At 37.5% G+C, this 14399-nt stretch overlaps 1 protein-coding gene across 3 annotated transcripts in view; it reads left to right on the plus strand.

The window, feature by feature from the left end:
* DHRS9 (dehydrogenase/reductase 9) overlaps positions 1–14399 on the plus strand; it is a 31123-nt gene that overhangs the window by 8541 nt on the left and 8183 nt on the right. The gene's annotated exons all lie outside the window — the stretch shown is intronic.

A 14399-nucleotide genomic window follows, 5' to 3' on the forward strand; every position in this document is an offset into this window, starting at 1 on the left:
GTTACATAAACGTCACAGGAAAACAGTTGTCCATCTACAGCTGTAATTAAGAGAGGTATGGCAGCCATCCTACCACAGCAAAGCTCTCAGGCAGCTTTTAGGAAAGAGAATGACAAGCGCTTCTCATGATTATAAAGAGCTTCAAAAGCAGCTGATTCGTGCAGATTCTGCAGAAACTGTCCAAGCTCGTAGCTTATCTCAGTCACACAGTGTGAGTCATTACTACAGAACATGTAGAGTGTGATTCTGCTCCAACGCCAATTTTACACTATTACTCTGTACTATCTCCCTTGCGGAAAAAAAGAGCTCAGGTTGGCCTGCTGGGAAACTGCATTCTCCTTAGCTATTTGCAGGACAGCATGTGGCTTCCATAGTAACCACATTCAAGCAAATATTTCTTTCGGTGTGAAAGGAGCAGCACACATTCATCTCACTGGGTTAAATGCATCTATGTACAAAGGTTTGCATGAACAAATCCTAGGTTGCAGATAATCAGAGCTAAAAAATTTCATCCAATAGGATTAGAACTGGGCTTGTCTGCTCTGCTCAAATATGATGTTGAGTAAGCAGTTAAAGGGAATACAGTTACAACAAACAATTATTTAGTAATTTAAAGCATGAAATCAAAATATGGAGCAAAATACTAACTTGGAAGTATCCTAACAGAAGGACGGCACAACCAATTCCTCCATAGTAGCCTGCAAAAGTGGTCATTTCTTTTTCAATGTCGAGCACTCTGGAGGAAAAAAAAAAAAAAAAGAGAGAGAGAAAAAAAAGAATTAACGATATAGTTATGATATAGTTATTAGTTTCTCACATATTTCTAATCTGGCATGTCTTCAAATTTAGAGTCAAGCCAGTTGGTAAGGCAGTTTGTTTTGCTAACAGAACTAGTTTCCTGGTACTGAGGCTATTGCTGGCAGGTGCTGGTTTGCTTGATCTTCCTGTGGCATAAGGATGGGAAGCTGGCAGGTACCAGGAAATGCTGCACCCTTCAACAGCCCTGTAGTGTGAAAGGGCCAGACGAGAAGTCCCACTGCTCTGTGTGCTTGGGCAGCAGCACAGGTAAGAAGGTGTTTTAGGCAGCACCTGTCAAGCAGCTTTTCATTATATGTTAAATTAACTTATTTTGTACCATTACACCAATGAATAACACTCAAATTTAAGCAGTGTTCCACAGAGAGAAATGAGGGCTGTTGAAGCATATTCAAATACTATTTTCTTGCTTATGTCAAATGGTATCTCTTTTAGCAGAAATAGTCATATCAAATTACTCCTAACATCAGTAAAGTGCGCTGAATTGCTGTGTGAATTACACTTACACGACTTTGAAACAAACATTTTGGTTGGTTATTGGACATTCTTTTAGATATTTTTTACACATTCTGCAGAGAGCAAGTTTATTCTGTAGGCACAGAATTTGGTAAGCTCCCATTTTAAGCCAAAGGAGAAAAGTATGTACTTGACTTGATCTCCAGAAAAAAAAAAAAAATCAAGTAAATAACTCAGGTGCTTAACATAAATACCTAGTACCATTTTAGATGTTTTAAAGTATCCTTTATTATGTAGTTTCTGCTTCAGAGGAGCAGACTTCTGCAGCAAATCCTGTGTTATATTTCCTAGTCCCTTCTCAGGGTCTGGCTTGGACAGCCTGAATCAAATGATTTGGCTCCAGCCACCTACATTTAGGAAAGCAGATCACTTCCCATCTGCTCTGAATTTCAGAGATCAAGTAAGTTTAAATTCTAATTACATACCTAATCTACTATTACTCAAAGATTAGAAAACTTCTGGAATGATGTTTAGAAAACCAAGCCCTAAGAACAGTTACAGGTTCAAATTTGTCTTTGACAGATACATGAATGCTTCATCTGGAATGCCTTTATTATAATTAACAGAAAGAAACAGGCACTCTTGTAGGACAGTTCATCAGACCTGCCTTAGGCATCTCACATAAGCCAAGATGAATTACATTCTACAAGTGCAAATTTCCCTTCAATAATTGAAGTTTAGTTGACTTGCTCAGATGTCAGGCAGCACCTATAGGACTGGCACCTTAGTGCTAACCAAAATGTCTGGAAGTCATTATTACCTACTGGGTCATCAAAGAAAACGTATCAGTGATTTCAGAGGCACACAGACATACGTTATCATCACTACCACTATCAAAGAATATCCTTGCTGACATCTGTAGCTCAAAGATCAAGACCCAAGATGGACTTCTCTCCCTTCAGCTCTGAAACAAGGCTCTGTAGCAAGAACCACACATCTTTTACCTATGTAAACTTTAAAGGCTGAGCCGGGACTTCTGTAAGAATACATCTAGACATACCACAATAACAGTTAAAAGAAACAAGCATTTCTACTACTTACCCACATCTTATTGTGGTGTTCTTTTCGTTCTGATGAACCGTACCATTAATCCACACTATGGTGTTATTTATGCATGTTTTATTTGGATCTTTAAGCTCTTGCATTTCAATGTCATATTCAATGAACGTGTCTGCCATTGCACCAAACACAAGCAACATGCCTGGCTGGGCTGCTCCATGAAGAATAGCACAGAAGCTCCCAACAACCATCATTAAAATTTCCATAGGTGAAGAAAATCGAAACTAAAGAGACAGGAAAAAAATATGGTCTCATGCTGCTTGTATACTGATAAATACAAAAGCATTCTTCTTAAGAGTCATCATTTCAATACAGGAAGAAGAGAAATATCTCTCTCCAGTCTAACTGAATTGTACCTGTAATTACAGTCTCATAAATTACAATGAACTCCCTTTAAGCAGAATCTGATCATGTGAATGAATGTATTATCATATAATATTAATAAGGTATTATCACTCCTCAGTATAATAATTCCAGACACCATCTCAAGAACAGTAATTATAATCCACATATATAGTCACCTCTGCAAGATGTCCTGTGAGACAGGATAGAGGGAGGAGGAAGGAATGAGAAAGCCTAAGGGCATTTTGCAGAGCCTTGGAACAGGGCTTTCCAATGTCTCACAGCTGGGTGCTGTGGTAGAAGTCCACCTCATTATCTCAGAACAAATTCTCACAGTTAATAACCTAAACTGCATTGGTTGAGCTAGGTAATTGTGTACTGACTTTTAGTCTAGGAGAAATATATAGAAACATGACTCAGTATGCAGTAAAAAAAGGAACTGAGCTAATTGCTATTGCCTTACATGGGCCAAATGCATGTACACACACAGCTGGTTATTCAGCTACGTTAGAGTGATTAAAAAAAAAAAAGGAAGCACACTATCAACCAGTAAGCAGTAAGCAGGTTCCTAGAGATGGAAAGACTTGTGATACATCCTTCAATTGCCATAAGGCAGAAAGTAACACATTTTGCATTTTGCCATTTCTCCCCCTGGGAATATCCACGATGGCAAGCATGTTCTACTAGTCCAGTATTAGCCAGGATCATCTAGTTTGGACACATTACTTGTATAAGCAGCACGTGAGAAAAAGAAATACTAGAACCTCTTTGCTGCATGCTGAGGGGCTGCATGTCTCTGCTACATTCATTTCAAAATTGTGACACACTCTGGCTCTCCAGGACAGATCAAACATTCTACCTATGGCTGCACATACCACACAGCACTGTGCATTTCCAGGTTTTCTGTAGTAAACTGCAGGTTCTATATAACATGTTTAACAGACGATTATTACACAGATACTGGTAATTAATACTCAGCTGACAAAGTGAAAAAAATAGTTCTATTAAATTCCTACTGAATTTAATAGTAGAATTTCATGCCAAGTAGAATAATTTCTTACAAGTTCGGCTTATTCACAGTTATTCTCCATAGCACCATATACATTACTATCATTTATTCTTCAGAACCATACAGATATTTATATCCATTGCTTTCATTACCAGCTGAAAGAAGCCAACACGAACAACTTTCTCTTTCTTTTTGGATGACCTTCAAGAACAGAAAACATATAATTACAAAATTGCATTTAGCATAGATTCTGTTCTGTATGGAAAGCTAGTACACAGAATTGAACTTGACTTACTTTTCATTTTTCTTCTTAACAGAAGGTTCTTCACATGCATAGAAATTTCTGGCAAAGAAAGGATAAGTTTTCACATTAATTCCCTTATTCTCTTGGTTAGTTCTCTTAAGTTACATTTCATTTGAGACAATTTGCCCAGAAGTTTTAAAGAGACAAGCTGTTTCTTTGGTTTTCTTTGGAACCAGTGATTTTATGGTAATTCCAAAGTTTAGTTAGAAGTAGAACAGAGGTTAGGTTAAAATGATCTAAAGGTTTATGCACTGTTTCATAATCAGCTCCTTAAAACACAATTGCAATACTAAATTCTTTGAGATCCGTCAGAGAAAAGTCTATGAATCAAATTTTTGGCTAGTCCTTATTTAAGACACAGAAGCCTTCTTCCTTTTCCCTCTTGTCCTGTCTGCATGTGGATTTTCCCCTAGTAGCAGCAGAATCTCTCACACCACTACAGTTTCTCTTTCAGTGCTAGCATTATCTGCTGCTGCTCTATATGATCCGTTAAACTCTAAATGTCTAGTTGTATTACAATGGATAGTATTCATGCTATAATAAGTATCATCATCATTGATGAAGGAGTGGGGAATTTTACATTTGGATCTTTTCTTTTTTTATTAGAAAGATGAATTTAAGTTGTGAACATTTTTCAGAAACCAGAACCTGGGAAGCCTGAAGGAAGCTACTAGTTAGAACACCATGTGCCCAGAGAGGTTGTGGAGTCTCTCTGGAGGTGCTCAAGACCTGCCTGGATACTTACCTGTGCAACCTGGCCAAGGGAGCCTGCTTTGCAGAGGGTGGACAAGATGATCTCTAGAGGTCCCTTCCATCCCCTACAATTCTGTGATTCCATGATTTCAATTTCATTCTAACAGAACTTAGGTTTCAAAACTTGTGAATGAACCATAGTATACTTTGAATTCTGGGTGAGTGTTCTCCAAGATACGTAATGTGGCAAGGACAAAAATTAAGAGATGGTCTTCCTTCCCTGTGTCAAGAGTAGCTCTCTATCTGTGTACAGTGTGCCACAAATAGCTGGCATGGATTACAGAATCCACTATAGGATGTCCACTCAGCTACACAATTGTCCCAGTACCTAGAAAGAGGGAGGCTCTTATCCCCATTCACACCCCAGATCATAGTTGAGGATCAAGCTCTGTAAGTTCAAGATCAAGCTCTGTAAGCCATTAATTTCCTAGAAGTTTACAGTTTATGTTTAGATCTTAATATCTTAATTACGTCAGAAATTTTTTCACACTTCTCATCTCAAAGTTAAGCCTGAAGAGAGAGAAAGCAAACAAGATCGATTCAAATTCCTTAAAAACTCATTTCTCAAAGTAAAAGCACTGTCAAAAATATTTGAAGAAGAAAGTTCATATTTCACTGCCATTACTCTGTATTTGAAACAGCTGCTAGAACTGTTTTGGTCTGCCTTTGTCAGTTGTATCAAGTAAGGCAGTTTACCACCTAGAGAATAGCATCTTATTAAATACCCTATATTCTATACATGTGTCAATTTGATCCCATTAACTTTGTTGAGTATTCCTAGAAATACTGATTGTTACATGTGTGTGCATGACTTACTCTGATTTCTTGAAGCTGTTACCTGTTAGGGAAAATAAATGTGCATTCTGGTTAATAATTATCATTCACGTATAAAATCTTCTGTAGGTATATGAAAAACAAATCCTAGAACCCCATGGGACCCCACTGCTCCGAAGTTATAAAGCATCTTATTCCCTCTAATATATCCAATCAGGGACAAGAATTGACATAGGTCTAAAAGTGCCCTGGCAAGTTAGTATCAATTTATGCCTGTTTTCTCTTGAAGAAATAGTCTCAAGTATTCAATTCCCAAGATGACAGAGTGCATTTTGTTAGATACATTAATCACTCAGAAATAAGTGGTCTGAGTTTGGGATTGAAGGAGCACCCAAGTACAACTCCTTTTAGGGGTTAATAACCTTATTTGACTTTAGCAAACAATGGTTTTATTCTGCTCCGTTTGTTACATAAGAATAGCCTATGAATCCCAGACATTTTCAAAGAAGAATACTTGTAAAATTATTATTAGAAAGCATTATTTGGTGTTAGAAAAGAACTGCTTGTGATGGAAAAAGAAACTGCTGTTCTCATTTTGTTGGAGTTTGGCAGCTGCTGACAGCTGTAATGGTTTGAAACCATTCCTAAAGGATTACAGAATAAGAAAAGGCTTAGAGGAAGTTTCCTCCGCAGGTTGGTAATGCCAAGTGTTTTATACACACACACACAGAGAGAACAACAAACAGGCTGGGAATAATTTTAAAGAGAAAACAAAAAATCTATTGAAAGAGAAAATGACTTAGAGAGCAAAATAAGCGTGTTTTAAGGGTGAAGAAACATTAAACTATAAGCATAAGCATGAAGAGGGAAATAAGAGTATAGCAGTGATATTCAAGACAGCAAGGAACTGTGATACAGCAGAAATGCAGGAAGAAAATTTGGAAGTAGAATTTGGAAGTTCAATTTAAATACGTTATCTATACTTAAACTGAAGAAACAGCTACATAATAGTTCACTGTTACAATTGCAAAATAAGAAAAATAGAACGAAGTATGATTTTTATAGCAAGAAAAAACATGTAGGGACAATTAAATAATGTTTTCACCCTAAGGAAAAAGCAATGGTAATGTTTGAATGTTCCAAATGTTCTGAAAGGGAACTAAGATATTTAAGAAAATGTTCTGTTTGAAATAAGCACAGAATCAAGGAAAAGCTGCAGAATGTGGTCAAGAATTTGAGGTTTTACTGCAGTTATGTGTACATGGTTAAAAGTAAGCCTGAGGAAATCTGATACTTAAAGCAAACAAATGAAAAAGTGTGCCCAAAAGGCCACTAAGTACAGTTGGCTATTAACTACAGCTACAGTTGCAGTGTTCTACTTGGTAACACATAAAAAAGATGGTTATTGAAACAAACCTCACTGGAGATTACAGAGCAGAAGAGATCACTCAGAAGGTTGCCAGGAGCATTTTAAAGAACTGATGTTTGCTTTTGGAAAGGTGCTCTAACAGTTCAATAAACCGCTCACTACATTCAGCATTAGACTGCATTTCCAAGGAAACTGAGAAACCAGAGACAACACTTTATAAAACAAAAAAATCCTAGCTGTAAAAAGGAGATGTTTGGTCCCAATAGAAAGTGTTCTGTTGAAGTCCCATAAGATGTAAAAGCAGCAACTACATTAGACTAGTTAATAGACAAGAACAACCACCCCAGTACAACTGGATAAACATAAGCTACCTGGGAAAATTTCTAAGAGGCTAGAACAGGCAAAAAGTTTTCTGTCCCCAAAGAAGAAGGATATACCCCTTCACCTGTTCACTCCCCTTTCTCTTCACTTTTCTCCCCTCTCAATAAATACTAGAGCTCAAAGTACTCCAAGAACTGAAACTGCCTTCAGCTTGCAAACTCAGTTAAACATTCAAAACACTGCAGGGAAGGGGAGTGGGGAAGTCTGTATGGCTTCAGCACACAAACAGCTGCGCATTTCAGCAGGATGCAGGGCAATGTGCTGGGGTAGCAAGAGCTGGGGGAGAGACTGGACTTCCAGAAAGTGCACCCACTCATTTCTGACACAATCATAGAGCTGTTTTTGCTGTATAACACATTTTAAAATCATCTGCATAGAATAGTGTGCCAGTCTTGATGAGGAAAAAGAATGCAGACTCTTGAAATGAGATATATAGCATGGCAGCATCTCATTAGTATTCTGCCTAATAGAGGTATGGCTGCATATACAAAGATTTATTGAAAGTATCTCTAAGAACCAGGGAAGACAGACCTGACTTTTTGTCCATTTACTTGTACACCAAGGCACTGAGTAGGTAGTGCCTTGATACCTAAAGGTACCTAAAAGACCTAGGTAGACACCTTGAACATGTAGGCTGAGTAAAGATAATCCTTGAGAAAGGATTGCTATACATAGCTTTTTCAGAAATGTTTTGCAGTTGGCACTCCTATAGGTTCACAGAACAGCAGCAGTGTTTGTTTATTTCACAGTCTATTAGCTTTGTAATTTATAAGACTACTAGCTCCACTTAGACCACCCACCACCTCTTTTACGTGCTTTATAAAATCAGGTGACTGAAGAATAAACAGCTTACATTTCCCATCCAAGTCAAAAGCATAGTTATCTTCTCCCAGTTTCTTGATGCTACGCAGAATAACAGGGTCAGACATGACGATTAGATGCTCAGATCAGAAATCCTTAAGAGAGGGGGGTGGAGAAAAATAGCATCAGCAAATGTTTGTCTTTGAAGGTACAATTATATTACATTAGACTCCTTCTTAACTCATTTTTGTCCTCATCCCAGGGCAATGCCACTGATTACAGTGCAAATTCTGAATGAGTAGATGCCCTAGGCACAGTGGAACTAAATAAAAAACATGTCAGAGAAGTATGTCCAAACCAGCCCAAAGAGCAGCTCCTTTAAAAGGCTTCAGTACCACCCCTGCCTTAAATGAGTTCCTCCAATGGGCTTTGCAGTTTGATGCAAACAGCCCCCTTGCCATTAATGGTCATACTGAAATCAGCTATTGCTTTTGTATAGATGCCATCCATAGTGCCCAAGCTATTAATATGACACATCCTGTCTCAGTTACAAGGGAGCAGCGTGCAGCAGACCTGCTCTGCTTTGTCCCAGCCCAGCCTAACTGCTGGTGGTCACTATGAACATGACAAGGGAAACCTTCCTCATTTATCATCTGTTCCTAAATTTTATGTGTACATCTCTGGCACACGAATGATCAGGAAGACAGGCTGGAAAGGCCTAAGTCTCCTGGTTAATTCTAAGCATCCATGGTAGAATTCTATTATTTTTCTGTCATTTTAATGGATATTTATCAGAGACACCCAATGACTTCCAGGAGCATTACAGTGCTTCACTATCCTTACTGCTAAAATAAACACTTCCTAATGTCTAATTTGAATTTAATATGTCATAATTTAAGCACGTTGATTCTTATGCAACCTACTACAGATAGGGAAAAAATAGTTCTCTTCCACTTTGCAAACAGGTTGTTATTTATTTGGAGGACAGGAAGTCTCCCTCTTGAGATGAATAAAGCAGTTCATTCAATTTTCCTTTCTTAGCTTTATCTCCCAAACCTATGATAACTCTTACTGGTCTTCTTCAGATTCTTTCTTGAAGCGAGGAGTGTATAACAGTACTGAGTCTTACCAACAGTGAGCAAAGGAAAAAGATTGTTTCATGTTTCACAGGTTGCACTCTTGTTTATACAACACTATACAACACAGTACGATATCTTTGTTTGTTGTTTTGTTTTGTTTTACAAAAGTATCATATTGTTGATTTGCCTTCAGTCTGTGTGCCGCAAAAACAATCATATTTTGCAAGCAATTTGTTTCAGAGCCAGTTGCTTTCCAAACTGTATTTTCACAGTTGATTACTCCTGTCTGCTTTTATCAGCATTTAATAACATCTTACATTCTTCAGCCCATTCTTTCTGTTTTTCTGTTTGTTAAGATGATTCTAAATTCTAGTCCTGTTCTTCAGCATATGAGCAGCTTATCCTATTTTACATCATGCTCAAACTTAGTGAGTATATTGCCCATCCTGCTCTCCATGCTTCTGTCAATATTATGGAACTATACCAGAAGCAAGACATATCTGCAGAAATGCATTCAACACATTCCTTAATTCAGACAGTTATTTGTTCATTGATTGCTGTTCTATGGATGTAGTTTTCTGGCCTGAAAAGTATCTGATGAGCAGAACTTGTTGATCCACATTTGTTGATTGATGTCAGTAAATCCTGATCCCCTCACAACACACGATGTCCTGCTCTGTGAACCCAATTTTTTCTTTAAGGAAACGGGTAAAGCCAAATCACTGTAACAGCAGATATTCTGACTAGGACTACAATAGTCACTCATAAGGTAAAATTACAGGGATTTTTTTAAATTATTCATCTCCACATACAATGAAATAATTTATAATCTTAATAATTATTTTTTTTTGTTCTCCCAAGCAGACAGTAAATGGGTCAAATAAGGCTGTGTTATTTCCTTAAAGTCTCAAGCATGTGTGCATTCCCAAGTTCACTTTCTGCTGTTTTATATGACAGAAAACACGCAAAACCTGCTTCCAACTAGAAAGGAAAGCTTCACACACCTATTACTAAAGTTTCACATGAGACCAGACCTACATTTCACTCCAGCTCGATTTGTGTTGGGCACATGAAAAAGGATTTAGCAAGGAATTAATTTCCAGATGAGATCATTAAGTTAATACTGAAATAAACATAGCTTCCCATAAAGAATTACAAGAATGAGCATATACTCCTGGCAGTTTAACGTCACTTGAGCTTTCACTGAAGAAGAGAGTGACAATTTCCCCAAATTGAAAAAATAATATATTCATTCACTCTGCCAGTAAAAACAGAAAACTTGCTCTACTTTCTCCTCCTGCCTTTTGCTGTACCTGATCAGTTGAGGTAGTCTGAGACAGATCTCCAGGAACTGCTTGTTCAAATAATCCTGAAGATCCAGAAGTACCTTGAAGGAAGAAACACACAAAGATTCTCAGTGAGCTCAATTCTGCCAGTTTTGTCAATGATCACATTGCCAAGACTATTTATTTTAAGCGTGAATGCAGCTGTGAGGTTAGAGCTAGAGATCTGAGAACACAGTCACTCTGCTCCATTTACAAAACATAACAAGTTTGACAGTGGTAGCACAGACTGGTAAACACAGTGAAGAGATTCTAAGGAAAATACAGCTTAAATATGCAACGAGCCTAAGGCTTGCCTGCTTTTTAATCTTAGATACGTGTTTTTAATGAAAAAAACAAACAAACCCAAAACACTTCTTTTAAATTTTTAAAGAAAATTGTGAGTGTGAGAAAGACTATTTTTATTATTCACAGACTTTTGTTCAGAAAATTAAATCATCATTCACTCAATTAATAGCACCAGAAGATAGAAATTTCAACAATGCCAAAGTTCATCACAATGGAAATTTTATCAGCAATTTGTCCTTACACAGAAGCCAAAATTTGTTCCTAGCTCTAGTAAGCACTGCTTTCCTTTGTTTGGCAAACAACTAACGGAAATGTATAAATAAAGTTGATCTAACAGCTGATTTTACACTGAAGTCAGTGTCTTTGAAATTGTTACCTGGTTTATAAAATAAATGATTCAAGTGCATTCCTGTTTCAGAATGATAAAAGATAGAGTTGTGCTGCAGGCTGATGAAAAAGGCAAAAGTAAAGCAGAGCCCGGTCATCCTCTGCCTCATCCTCTTTTAAGTATTTATTATTTGACCTTGTAATCATAGCATCTATATAGAATCTTGTAATAGAACACCATAAAAATCAATGTGTCCTTTCAATGCTGGCACAGAACATGACGTTGGGAAGTCTCCCGTCAGTGCTTGCTCTCACACCATTTTAACATTATGACATATGACAGTTGTTTTTTTTTAGTCTGAATTCTGATGTAGTTTTAAATAATGAAAAAAGTGTGTGTATGGGGGGGGGGGGAAGATGAATGACTACAGTAGGGATTCTTGTAACAAACACTGACTGAGGCTAAACTTTCTAGAACTGTCCAGATTTCTCAACTTAAAAAAGTGACATTTCGGAAACACATTTTTTCCTTTCTGAGTTCAGAACATCAAACATTACCCACATTCTACCGCAGCCAGCAGCCATCACTCATTACCTTAAATTAATTTAGAACAATAGCACGCTGAATTAGAATATTAAAACAGCATTCCTTCGGGTCTGAAAGTTTATATGGGGGCCACTCACACCTTGAAAAATTATGATGCTGATGTCTCCATTAAGAGTGATTTAGATAACAGAAATCAGAGATAACAGACGATTACATCATCTCATCTACCCCAGTGTGCTAAATAAAAACTACCAACAGAGAACATGTCAGAAACTGCACTGAAGTGAAGCTGCATTTTAGTGCTGCCAGCGAAGTTACGTCTGATGGAGATTTTATAAACAATTATATTTAAGGAACTCAAAAATGCAGATTTTAAAAAGAGATGATTTAAAAACGTAAACAAACAAATGCTACAGAATAAAACAATATTCAGACCTTCTGCAAAACCACTTGAAATCTTTTTCAAATCAGATCTTTATGCAGAATAGATCCTCATTTGGCATTACAGTTTCTCCCTTTTTGTTTAACCCCTGGTTGATCAGATATTAATGACAGCATACATGCAGAAACACAATATAACTTGAGTGATTTGTCCTTCAGAGAGTCCTACTCAAAAGCCACTAACTGTGCAGATTAAATTTAGCCTTTAACTTGGATTATTTTGAAGGAAAATGAGAGATTCCCTTTGGCTCAAGTTTTCTCTGTAGTCTATGACACAGTAAAGGTGACAGACGTTACTCACCCGTGGCTGTGAAAAAACATGTAGAACAAATTGCAAGAATCCCGTTCAATCAGTGAAGCACCCAACCACTTCCCATCGTGTTTTCATTATTCTAACCCATCTGTAAATTGAGCATTGGCTATTTGCACCTGGGTCAGTAACCTTATGGTCACACTGGTTACAGTTCATTGACATTTAATGGAGGGTTTAAATTTGACTAATGTAATCTCACAACTTCAAGTCAGACCCCTTGGAAAGCAATTATACATGAAGAGACCAGACAATTCTCTTACAAAAAGATAAAAAAATAAAAATTATTCACAGCAAACATATGCAAGGAGACTGTTATAGCATTATTTTATGCTATACCATAGTATAGAATACTGTATTAGCTGTGTGATTTCTAACTCAGTTCCATGGCTATAAAATTTTTACCATTCCTCCTTTAAAAGGTGAATATTTTAAAGTAAAGAAAACACTCAGCAATAGTGAATTCTCACTGGAGATGGTCTCCTGGCAGATTTTCCAATAAGGGACTTTGGTGAAGGTGATGACAATGCTGTGCGCCCAGCCAATGAAATCTGCAGGATTTAGAGGAAAACAGCAAAGACTGTTTAGTTCTCCTCTGAAATCAGTTCTCATTAGAGAGGTCATTGTCTGATATGATAAGATGGAAAGGTGACACATTAATCCTTAGTGACTGTTGGCTTCCCCTCTGGCCTGTGCTCTCAACTTTCCACAACAGACCCCCATGCAAGAACTGCCTCAGGCTCTAACATAGCTCACCTGAACTCTGTTTTTCTAGTTCAGAATCAGTCCCACGCACATAGCAACAGCATTATCAAACCTGGTGCCATCTCCTACTTTCATAACACAATGTTATGCTCATGTGTACAGCATAACTTGGTAAATAACTCTATCTGAGATAACACCACAGAGCTAAATATATCATCCACCAAATATTAGAATCATAGGGAAAAATAATTCCTTGTAGTGCAGGGTATACAAGTGGATAGCATGGAAGGAAAATGATACAGCAGAGAAGACATCTGCTTTACGTCATTACCCCCTGGCAATTTCTGCAGGACCATTGTGTCCAAAGGTCATAAAGGTGCACTGATTTTCCTTTCTAAAGTACTCAAGCAAAATCACTTAAATGCAGTAAAGTCCAGCATCTCCAGATAAGTCTTGGATTACAGAGCAAGTGTACAGTTTAAGCTACGCAAACTACTTCAGTCTTTACACTTTGAGACTTTGCTAGTGAAGTGCATTAAGACAGTGATTAATTGGAGTTAATACCATAGAGTACCTCAGTTCTTGCAAAGGGCTCCATTCTAAATTTCCACTTTTCTCAACTTATTAACACAGAAAGTCCTGAATTTTAATAAATTCTAAACTGACTTATGACATGGGCCAGAAAAAAATGAACACATGCTGAAAAATCATCAACCTGTGCATGGCAAGGTAGAGAACACACAGCATTCCGTTTTGGTAACAGGGCCACTTTCCTGTTTCACAACTGCACGTGGAAAAACTGCCATCCCCTCCATCTTTCTTGCACTTTGCCACCTACTGATGTTCTGGGAAGAGAAAACTCTCTTTACTGCTAGATTCGGCCCTAGAGATGTTTCACTGAAAGAAGAATTAACCACAGAAAAAACAGGACAGATGCTCCCACTCTTGTATTCTGACAGGGAACACATGCAAGATCTCAAACCAAAATAGGTGATGGATATTTACTTCAGGAAACGTAAGTAGTACTGTCAGGATAAGTCCCCTCATTCTTGCCCTTAGTTGAAGGGAAACATTCTGATTACAGTTCACATATTCCTACAGTTCTTTACACAGGAAGAAAAAGATCACAATTCCTTAAGTGCAGTAAAATAATTGCTTCTATGAGTAGATGTTTATGCCGGTAATGCCATCAGTTATCCTTTTTTCAGGATATTTTCCAGCAGTGCAAAATGAAT

Source organism: Excalfactoria chinensis, chromosome 7 (assembly GCF_039878825.1).
Source record: "Excalfactoria chinensis isolate bCotChi1 chromosome 7, bCotChi1.hap2, whole genome shotgun sequence".
NCBI lineage: Eukaryota > Metazoa > Chordata > Aves > Galliformes > Phasianidae > Excalfactoria > Excalfactoria chinensis.